The sequence below is a fragment of the Oncorhynchus tshawytscha genome, linkage group LG04 (assembly GCF_018296145.1).
Source record: "Oncorhynchus tshawytscha isolate Ot180627B linkage group LG04, Otsh_v2.0, whole genome shotgun sequence".
Classification (NCBI taxonomy): Eukaryota; Metazoa; Chordata; class Actinopteri; order Salmoniformes; family Salmonidae; genus Oncorhynchus; species Oncorhynchus tshawytscha.
In genome coordinates this window covers 72,634,258-72,645,664 of record NC_056432.1, presented here as the reverse complement: position 1 = coordinate 72,645,664, position 11,407 = coordinate 72,634,258, and positions in this window count along the sequence as shown.

The following is an 11,407-nucleotide window of genomic DNA, read 5'->3' as shown; positions in this document are numbered from 1 at the left end:
GCTTGAAGTGATAGTCTACTGTGTACTCAACCTACCTCTGTTCTCTCTATAGAGCAGCTTGAAGTGATACAGTCTACTGTGTGCTCAACCCACCTCTGTTCTCTCTATAGAGCAGCTTGAAGTGATAGTCTACTGTGTACTCAACCCACCTCTGTTCTCTCTATAGAGCAGCTTGAAGTGATACAGTCTACTGTGTGCTCAACCTACCTCTGTTCTCTCTATAGAGCAGCTTGATACAAGTGATAGTCTACTGTGATACAGTCTCAACCCACCTCTGTTCTCTCTATAGAGCAGCTTGAAGTGATACAGTCTACTGTGTGCTCAACCACCTCTGTTCTCTCTATAGAGCAGCTTGAAGTGATACAGTCTACTGTGTGCTCAACCCACCTCTGTTCTCTCTATAGAGCAGCTTGAAGTGATACAGTCTACTGTGTGCTCAACCCACCTCTGTTCTCTCTATAGAGCAGCTTGAAGTGATACAGTCTACTGTGTACTCAACCTACCTCTGTTCTCTCTATAGAGCAGCTTGAAGTGATACAGTCTACTGCTCAGACCTTGAAGTGATACCTCTGTTCTCTCTATAGAGCAGCTTGAAGTGATACAGTCTACTGTGTGCTCAACCCACCTCTGTTCTCTCTATAGAGCAGCTTGAAGTGATACAGTCTACTGTGTGCTCAACCCACCTCTGTTCTCTCTCCATCTGCCCTCTTCTGTCACTTTGTCTGTTGCTGTCTGTGTCTTGTCTGTTACCATCTCCTTTGTCTATCTTCTTCTGTTATGGCCTGTTCTTCTGGTGTCTCTCTCCATCATATCCTACTCTTCTGTTGCTGTGTCTGTGTCTTGTCTGGTGTGTCTCTTGACTTTGGAATGCCTATCTCCAGGGCTAGTTAGGGACTGTCAATAAAATCCACAATGTAAATGGGATAATATTTTCATGTTGCACATCTTTTAGTTTAATCATTAAAAATTTTAATATTTGTATATGATTTTCTACAATTTATAGTTAGTTTTAGGTTTTTATGTCATTGAAATTTGAAGCTATTGGAATTTTAACACATTATCCCATGTACATTGTGCAATTTACCTATGGTCCCTAATTAGCACCATAGGTATATCAAAAATCAACCCAAATATATTACAGGCATTGCGATCGTGTCACGTGCAGCTGCTCTCCTAAATTATGATTACTTGTGTGCTGCCAGCTGTGGACAGGACTGAAACAAAACCAACCTTAAATTAAGTTGTGATGCAGTCACGACCACAACTCTTACAAAACTCAATTTTGGACAAGACAGACCAAAATTGTCCTATTTACACTTTTTGACAGTAGAATATCGATACGGCATGGTCTGTTTTCTAAATGAGAAATAGTTTTTAGGGGCAGTTGCTCCTCTCTCAGCCTATTGCGGACAGTCTGAGCACTGATGCGTTTCTGGTGTAACTTGGGCAGTTGTTGTTGTCATCCTGTACCTGTCCCGCACGTGTGATGTTCGGATGTACCGATCCTGTGTGGGTGTTGTTACATGTGGTCTGCCACTGCGAGGACAATCAGCTGTCAGTCCTGTCTCCCTGTAGCACTGTCTTAGGCGTCTCACAGTACGGAGATTGCAATTTATTGCCCTGGCCACATCTGCAGTCCTCATGCCTCCTTGCAGCATGCCTAAGGCACATTCACGCAGATGAGCAGGGACCCTGGGCATCTTTCTTTTCGTGTTTTCAGAGTCAGTAGAAAGGCCTCTTTAGTGTCCTATTGCCTACCGTCTGTAAGTTGTTAGTGTCTTAATGACCGTTCCACAGGTGCATGTTCATTCATTGTTTATGGTTCATTGAACAAACATGGGAAACAGTGTTTAAACCCTTTACAATGAAGATCTGTGAAGTTATCTGGATTTTTACGAATTATCTTTGAAAGACAGGGTGCTGAAAAAGGGATGTTTCTTTTTTTGCTGAGTTTCCAATCGAACCACAAAGCTGACCATCTTTTCCCCTCTCTTTCTGGTTGCCACCCCCCTTCTCTTCTAAGTTCAAGTTAAAGTTTGTTCATTTGTCATATACACATGATAATATATACTGAACAAAAATATAAACGCAACATATAAAGTGTTTGTCTCATGTTTCATGAGGTGAAAAAAATGTTGTTTACAAATGTATTTACTTCCCTGTTAGTGAGCATTTCTCCTTTGCCAAGATAATCCATCCACCTGACAGGTGTGGCATATCAAGAAGCTGATTAAACAGCAGGCCCAATGTTGCCACAGCCAATTCAAATCAAATCAAATCAAAATCAAATCAAATTTTATTTGTCACATACACATGGTTAGCAGATGTTAATGCGAGTGTAGCGAAATGCTTGTGCTTCTAGTTCCGACAATGCAGTAATAACCAACAAGTAATCTAGCTAACAATTCCAAAACTACTACCTTATAGACACAAGTGTAAGGGGATAAAGAATATGTACATAAAGATATATGAGTGAGTGATCGTACAGTAGATGGTATTGAGTGCAGTATATACATATGAGATGAGTATGTAAACAAAGTGGCATAGTTAAAGTGGCTAGTGATACATGTATTACATAAAGATACAGTAGATGATATAGAGTACAGTATATACGTATACATATGAGATGAATAATGTAGGGTATGTAAACATTATATTAGGTAGCATTGTTTAAAGTGGCTAGTGATATATTCTACATCATTTCCCATCAATTCCCATTATTAAACGTGGCTGGAGTTGAGTCAGTGTGTTGGCAGCAGCCACTCAATGTTAGTGGTGGCTGTTTAACAGTCTGATGGCCTTGAGATAGAAGCTGTTTTTTAGTCTCTCGGTCCCAGCTTTGATGCACCTGTACTGACCTCGCCTTCTGGATGATAGCGGGGTGAACAGGCAGTGGCTCGGGTGGTTGTTGTCCTTGATGATCTTTATGGCCTTCCTGTGACATCGGGTGGTGTAGGTGTCCTGGAGGGCAGGTTGTTTGCCCCCCGTGATGCGTTGTGCAGACCTCAATACCCTCTGGAGAGCCTTACGGTTGTGGGCGGAGCAGTTGCCGTACCAGGCGGTGATACAGCCCGACAGGATGCTCTCGATTGTGCATCTGTAGAAGTTTGTGAGTGCTTTTGGTGACAAGCCGAATTTCTTCAGCCTCCTGAGGTTGAAGAGGCGCTACTGCGCCTTCTTCACAATGCTGTCTGTGTGGGTGGACCAATTCAGTTTGTCTGTGATGTGTATGCCGAGGAACTTACTACCCTCTCCACTACTGTTCCATCAATGTGGATAGGGGGGTGTTCCCTCTGCTGTTTCCTGAAGTCCACAATCATCTCCTTAGTTTTGTTGACGTTGAGTGTGAGGTTATTTTCCTGACACCACACTCCGAGGGCCCTCACCTCCTCCCTGTAGGCCGTCTCGTCGTTGTTGGTAATCAAGCCTACCACTGTTGTGTCGTCTGCAAACTTGATGATTGAGTTGGAGGCGTGCGTGGCCACGCAGTCGTGGGTGAACAGGGAGTACAGGAGAGGGCTCAGAACGCACCCTTGTGGGGCCCCAGTGTTGAGGATCAGCGGGGTGGAAATGTTGTTACCTACCCTCACCACCTGGGGGCGGCCCGTCTGGAAGTCCAGTACCCAGTTGCACAGGGCGGGGTCGAGACCCAGGGTCTCGAGCTTGATGACGAGCTTGGAGGGCACTATGGTGTTGAATGCCGAGCTGTAGTCGATGAACAGCATTCTCACATAGGTATTCCTCTTGTCCAGATGGGTTAAGGCAGTGTGCAGTGTGGTTGAGATTGCATCGTCTGTGGACCTATTTGGGCGGTAAGCAAATTGGAGTGGGTCTAGGGTGTCAGGTAGGGTGGAGGTGATGTGGTCCTTGACTAGTCTCTCAAAGCACATCATGATGACGGAAGTGAGTGCTACGGGGCGGTAGTCGTTTAGCTCAGTTACCTTAGCTTTCTTGGGAACAGGAACAATGGTGGCCCTCTTGAAGCATGTGGGAACAACAGACTGGGATAGGGATTGATTGAATATGTCCGTAAACACACCAGCCAGCTGGTCAATTCACCTTTAGTTCTCCTAACCTTTGTTAGTTCCCCTAACCTGCAACATAAAATTCTCCCCATAATTCTACTTTGTTGTTACCATATAACAAGCAACCTGGTTTCAGATAAAGACGTGCAATACTAAATGCACTCCATGATGTATGATAAGTTACGCCATCCAATTCATATGCTACGACAGGGTAAGATGCATGATACTATACGTCCTCTAATTCATATGATATTTTGTACGACCACTATTCCATTCATAACGTAACGTAACGTAACATATCATACTAAAGGGCAACACCGATTTACATACAGAATAATACGAATTGCCCTGAGATCACATTGTATACTTTGTCTGTCCCCATCCCCCTTCTTTAATTAAGAATCGGACCCTTTTTTTCAATTTTCGCCTAAAATGACATACCCAAATCTAACTGCCTGTAGCTCAGGACCTGAAGCAAGGATATGCATAGGAAACACTTTGATGTTTGTGGAAATATTAAATTAATGTAGGAGAATATAACACAGATCTGATAAAAGATAATACAAAGAAAAAACATGCGTTTTCTCATATTTTTTTGTTCCATCATCTTTGAAATGCAAGAGAAAAGGCCATTATATGACTTAGGAGTCTAGATGCAATTACGATTTTGGCCACTAGATGGCAGTGTATGTACACGCCTTTAGACTGATCCAATGAACTATTGCATTACTGTTCAAAATGTTGTATCAAGTCTGCCAAATGTGCCTAATTGGTTTATTGATACATTTTCAAGTACATAACTGTGCACTCTCCTCAAACAATAGCATGGTATTCTTTCACTATAATATCTACTGTAATTGGACAGGAGTTAGATTAACAAGAATTTAAGATTTCTGCCCATACAAGACATGTCTATGTCCTGGGAAATGTTCTTGCTACTGACAACGTCATGCTAATCACATTAGCGCACGTTAGCTCCACCATCCCACGGAGGGGATACCGATCTTAATACAGAAAAAAGGGCTTCTCTCTTTTCTGAAATGATCACACATTTCTCTTCTCACACCTCTCTGAGAGCAGGGCTGAGTTCTCAGAGACGGTTATTGGGAAACATCCAGACAGTTTCTGTCTCTCCATGCTCACTAGGGGCTCTGAAAGGCAGATGGTCTCTCAGAGTAGTTCTAACCTTCCCTCCTCCGCACCCCCCACATGACATGTACTTCTTAGAAGTATCATCCTGGAATGTGTATAGTCAGAGGCCACCATACAACCCAAACAACAGGTATTTTGTGTCCATATTGCTTCAGTTAAGACCAAAGGCCAATCACTCAGCATGTGCTTTGCTGATGTCTGATGTCTTGGCATTTGCAGAGGGTCAACTGTAAATAGCACATTTAAAAACTTTTTTTTTTAAACCCAGTCATGGGTTTCAATCAGAGCTCTAATGTTATTGATACCATTGAAAATGGTTCTGGAATGAATACCAAACAGTCTGATCATTGTTTGGTTTTTAATTATTAACCTTTGCATGACCCTCAGTATATTTAAGCAATAAGGCCCGAGCAGGTGTGGTATATGGCCAATATACCACGGCTAAGGGCAGTTCTTACACACACCACAATGCGGAGTGCTAGGACACAGCCCGTAGCCATATATTGGCCATATATCACAAACCCGAGGTGCCTTATTGCTATTATAAACTGATTAACAACATAATTAGAGCAGTAAAAATACATGTTTTTCATAAACATGGTGTACGGTCTGATATACCATGGCTTTCAGCCAATCAGCATTCAAGGCTCGAACCACCCAGTTTATAATGATTGATCATGACCAATGTTATTTGGAATGGAAAGTGAATTTGACAGGAGGAAGCACTAATCAGGGCAACTGTGCTATATTAGAAATGGTATAGAAACTCTGAGTTTCTCCTATCCAACATGCATTATATACCATACAGCAGACAGATGGTATTGGTGCAAACTTCTTCCAGGAACAGTAAGACAAGACTGAGAAAGTGGGTGGCTGAGGGCTAAAACACACACACACTAACCTCGTAGAGCTACCCCCTACTTTTTTCAATTTCCGCCTGAAGACATACCCAAGTCTAACTGCCTGTAGCTCAGGCACAGAACCAAATACAGTCAACATACGTTTGTTCTTTTTATTGTTGTATCATCATCTTTAAAATGAACAAGATAAAACAAACATTCAGATAGGGATGAGGGCAACAGTACTTGTGCAAAGTTTCAGAATGATAACTTCCAAAATGAGTGTGCTACATGACATTTATCATGAAGTCACCCAGGTGTCCCACACAAGTAGCCCAAATGTACCCAAGTGGCCAAATTGTTATACAAAAAAGTTATACATTTTGAATGGAATAACTATATACAAAATGGTATTCTAACACCCCCCCCCAAAAAAAAATGGAGAAAAAACATGAAAAAAATATATACATTTACAAAATAACACTTTCCATATTTGGAAGACCCTCAGTCCTCTACACAATATTGTGTTGCTGATGCCAGGTGCCATAGCACATCCATGCCGGCAGAAATACATTTGTACACCTACCACACCATTTGTGGCAGGAGCTGGATGAACCAGCTTCAGAGGGGGATGGACACCTTGGCACTGGGGGCTCCCATTCGGAGTCAGTGTCACTGTGAAAGAAAATGTTCAGTTAGAATAGTTTCACATACAGTGGGGCAAAAAAGTATTTAGTCAGCCACCAATTGTGCAAGTTCTGCCACTTAAAAAGATGAGAGAGGCCTGTAATTGTCATCATAGGTACACTTCAACTATGACAGACAAAATGAGAAAAAAATCCAGAAAATCACATTGTAGGATTTTTAATGAATTTATTTGCAAATTATGGTGGAAAATAAGTATTTGGTCAATAACAAAAGTTTCTCAATATTTTGTTATATACCCTTTGTTGGCAATGACAGAGGTCAAACGTTTTCTGTAAGTCTTCACAAGGTTTTCACACACTGTTGCTGGTATTTTGGCCCATTCCTCCATGCAGATCTCCTCTAGAGCAGTGATATTTTGGGTCAGTTGCTGGGCAACACGGACTTTCAACTCCCTCCAAAGATTTTCTATGGGGTTGAGATCTGGAGACTGGCTAGGCCACTCCAGGACCTTGAAATGCTTCTTACGATGCCACTCCTTCGTTGCCCGTAGATCGAGGGAGATTATCAGTGGTCTTGTATGTCTTCCATTTCCTAATAATTGCTCCCACAGTTGATTTCTTCAAACCAAGCTGCTGAATATGCGCTTTACCAAAACAATGCTGTGCGCAACACAGCTCCTTCCGGTATGAATCGTCAATGGCGAATGAACCTCTTTACGTCGGAGTTTACTACATGGGTTGGTCTTCCAATACATAAACATTACATATTGCAGTTTTTCTCAGCTCATTGGCTCTCTACCCAGCTAGATTTCAAGACGCTCAGTGGTCATTGGGTTAAAATACGGTCAATCAACGAAACAGCGGGCAAATCATTGGTGCACAATGATGTCATTACTTGTCTTCAAATCGGTTTCTTTCAGTCAATACGTCCCGCGAAATGACCCATCAGGTTTGGTTGTGTTACAAACAAACCAGTTGATTGCAATGAAACCAAACATGACTGGAAAAGTCACGTTTTGTGTGGGTATTTACATCGAATGTGTCGTTGAAAATGTAATGAGACAAAATTCACGACACAAGCGGTTCACAAAATGTTTCGTGTTAGGCTATAAAAATGGATTTTAGCAAACAAAAGACCATTCATTGTGTAACAATGAGCATTGGGATTGCAAACAGAGGAAGATCGTCAAAGGTAAACAATTTATTTTATTGCAGTTTGTGATTTTGTTACGCTTGTGCTGGTTGAAATAGTTGTTTTTTTATGGGGCTCTATCCTCAGATAATCGCATCGTATTCTTTTGCAGTAAATCCTTTTAAAAATCTGACAACGCAGTTTGATTAGCAAGATTATAGGCTTTCGAAACATGTGATACACTTGTATCTTCATGAATGTTTAATATGACTATTTATGTAGCGATCACCGCATGTTGTCGAATTTCATCCCGTTCTGTGCGCAGAGAGGTTAATGGTGTGGGTATAAGGACTATCTGAGTTGCCCTTTGTATTTTATTCTTATTTTTGCGCTCTCCCATCATTTGCTACGCACACTTTGTTCTACCTTGTTATTTTTACTATTACACCTTGTTATTTTTACTATTTGTTATTGATTAAAGCATTGTTGGGGTCAGAGCTTGGAAGAAAGGCCTTTCACTGTACTTGTGCATGTGACATTAAAACTTGAAACACTCACTCATATTTAATCTGGAAAGCAGCTTGCGTGCCAATCCAGTCAGCACCTGTAAACAATGCAGTGTTAAAGGTAGTAGCAGGAGGGGAATAGGCAGTACACATGTGTGGGGGCCTACACGCACGCACACACACAGACACCACCAGTCCCATCCCACTGCCATTGCTGTCACTCCCAGCCCCCTTTTCATTACAGACGCCATACAGATTCCCAGAGGGGGCCACCGGCCCAGCGCCATACAGACCCCAGTGGGAGGCCACCTGCCCAGCGCCATACAGACCCTGGTGGGGGGCCATCGGCCCAGCACCATACAGACCCCCAGAGGGGGCCATCGGCCTAGCCTGACCCCCCCCCTTCTCCATACACACACACACACACACACACACACACACACACACACTACAGAGCAGTGATGGGCAATAAAAACACTTCACACCTTAAGTGAAAGATATGACTTAAAATATTTTACGCACATCCTGCATATGCAATTTGCCCACACCTGGCTGTTAGGAGGAACAACATCTGGCAACGGTTGCTTAAGAGGCAATTAATTCTTCATCCGTCACTAGCATCCTCCTACTGAACATCATTTCAGAGGGGGGAGATGTGTAAGCAACACAAGTGTGAAGAGATACATACGTAAGCAAGTGAACTGGTTCATCTGTGGACAGCAGAAGGGAGGTGTAGTACTTGACCCTCATGTTGCATCAAATAGAACAATGTTTTCCGTTACAAGAGGCATGCATCATTCCTACATCAAAATGTTGAGGTATGATTACAAAATCATTTTCTCAGGGAATAGTATTTGAATCAGAATATAGTTTAGAGTTGGAGCCCCAAAATTGCCCTCGCTGGAAGCCTGTGTTTCAAACATAAGGAAGTGGATGGGGGCAAACTTTCTACTTTTAAACTCGGACAAAACAGAGATGCTTGTTCTTGGTCCCAAGAAACAAAGAGATCTTCTGTTGGATCTGACAATTAATCTTGATGGTTGTACAGTCATCTCAAATAAAACTGTGAAGGACCTCAGCGTTACTCTGGACCCTGATCTCTCTTTTGATGAACATATCAAGACTGTTTCAAGGACAGCTTTTTTCTATCTACGTAACATTGCAAAAATCAGAAATTGTCTGTCCAAAAATTATGCAGAAAAATGTATCCATGCTTTTGTTACTTCTAGGTTAGACTACTGCAATGTTCTACCTTCCCGGCTACCAGGATAAGGCACTAAATAATCTTTGGTTAGTGCTAAATACGGCTGCTTGAATCCTGACTAGAACCAAACAATTTGATCATATTACTCCAGTGCTAGCCTCCCTACACGGTCTTCCTGTTAAGGCAAGGACTGATTTCAAGGTTTTATTGCTAACCTACAAAGCGTTACATGGGCTTGCTCCTACCTATCTATTCAATTTGGTCCTGCCGTACATACCTACATGTACGATACGGTCACAAGACGTAGGCCTCCTACTTGTCCCTCAAATTTCTAAGCAAACAGCTGGAGGCAGGGCTTTCTTCAATAGAGCTCCATTTTTATGGAATGGTCTGCCTACCCATGTGACAGACGCAGACTTGGTCTCAACCTTTAAGTCTTTATTGAAGACTCATCTCTTCAGTAGGTCCTATGATTGAGTGTAGTCTGGCCCAGGAGTGTGAAGGTGAATGGAAAGGCACCGGAGCAACGAACCGCCCTTGCTGTCTCTGCCTGGCTGGTTCCCCTCTCTCTACTGGGATTCTCTGCCTCTAACCCTATTACAGGGGCTGAGTCACTGGCTTACTGGTGCTCTTCCATGCCGTCCCTAGGAGGGGTGCGTCACTTGAGTGGGTTGAGTCACTGATGTGGTCTTCCTATCTGGGTTGGCGCCCCCTCCTTGGGTTGTGCCGTGGCGGAGATCTTTGTGAGCTACACTCAGCCTTGTCTCAGGATGGTAAGTTGGTGGTTGAAGATATCCCTCTAGTGGTGTGGGGGCTGTGCTTTGGCAAAGTGGGTTGGGTTATATCCTACCTGTTTGGCCCTCTCTGGGGGTATCATCGGATGGGGCCACAGTGTCTCCTGACCCCTCCTGTCTCAGCCTCCAGTATTTATGCTGCAGTAGTTGGGGGGCTAGGGTGTCGGGGGGCTAGGGTCAGTCTGTTATATCTGGAGTATTTCTCTGGTCTTAGCTGGTGTCCTGTGCGAATTTATGTATGCTCTCTAATTCTCTCTTACTTTCTTTCTCGCTCTCTCGGAGGAGGAGGACCTGAGCCTTAGGACAATGCGTCAGGACTACCTTGCATGATGACTCCTTGCTGTCCCCAGTCCACTTGGCCGTGCTGCTGCTCCAGTTTCAACTGTTCTGCCTGCGGCTATGGAACCCTGACCTGTTCACCGGACGTGCTACCTGTCCCAGACCTGCTGTTTTCAACTCTCTAGAGACAGCAGGAGCGATTATTGTTATTTGACCATGCTGGTCATTTATGAACATTTGAACATCTTGGCCATGTTCTGTTATGATCTTCACCCGGCACAGCCAGACGAGGACTGGCCACCCCTCATAGCCTGGTTCCTCTTTAGATTTCTTCCTAGGTTTTGGCCTTTCTAGGGAGTTTTTCCTGGCCACCGTGCTTCTACACCTGCAATGCTTGCTGTGTGGGGTTTTAGGCTGGGTTTCTGTACAGCACTTTGAGATATCAGCTGATGTAAGAAGGGCTATATAAATACATTTGATTTGAGTAGTTTCTCTGTGTCAAAATCATGTAATTTAATTTAAGTATGAAAAATAACTGCTTCTGCAGCTGGCCATTTGTACAGGATTGCGAATTAATGGAAACTATCTTACAACACAGATATTTAAAAGGTCTCAAAGTGATTGAAGAACTGCAGAGTTAATAGTTTCAGTTCTAAACATTAGTTTGATTGCACTGCTTTGACTTCATCAGACTGTGACCTTTAAAGCCACTAAATAAAACCCCTTATCACAATAGAGTTAAAACAGCACCTAAGTGGTATATTGAGTTAGGACTGATTGGCTTGAAATTGTTCTCTCTCAGCTCCCTTTTCATCTTTAGTGTCGGAAA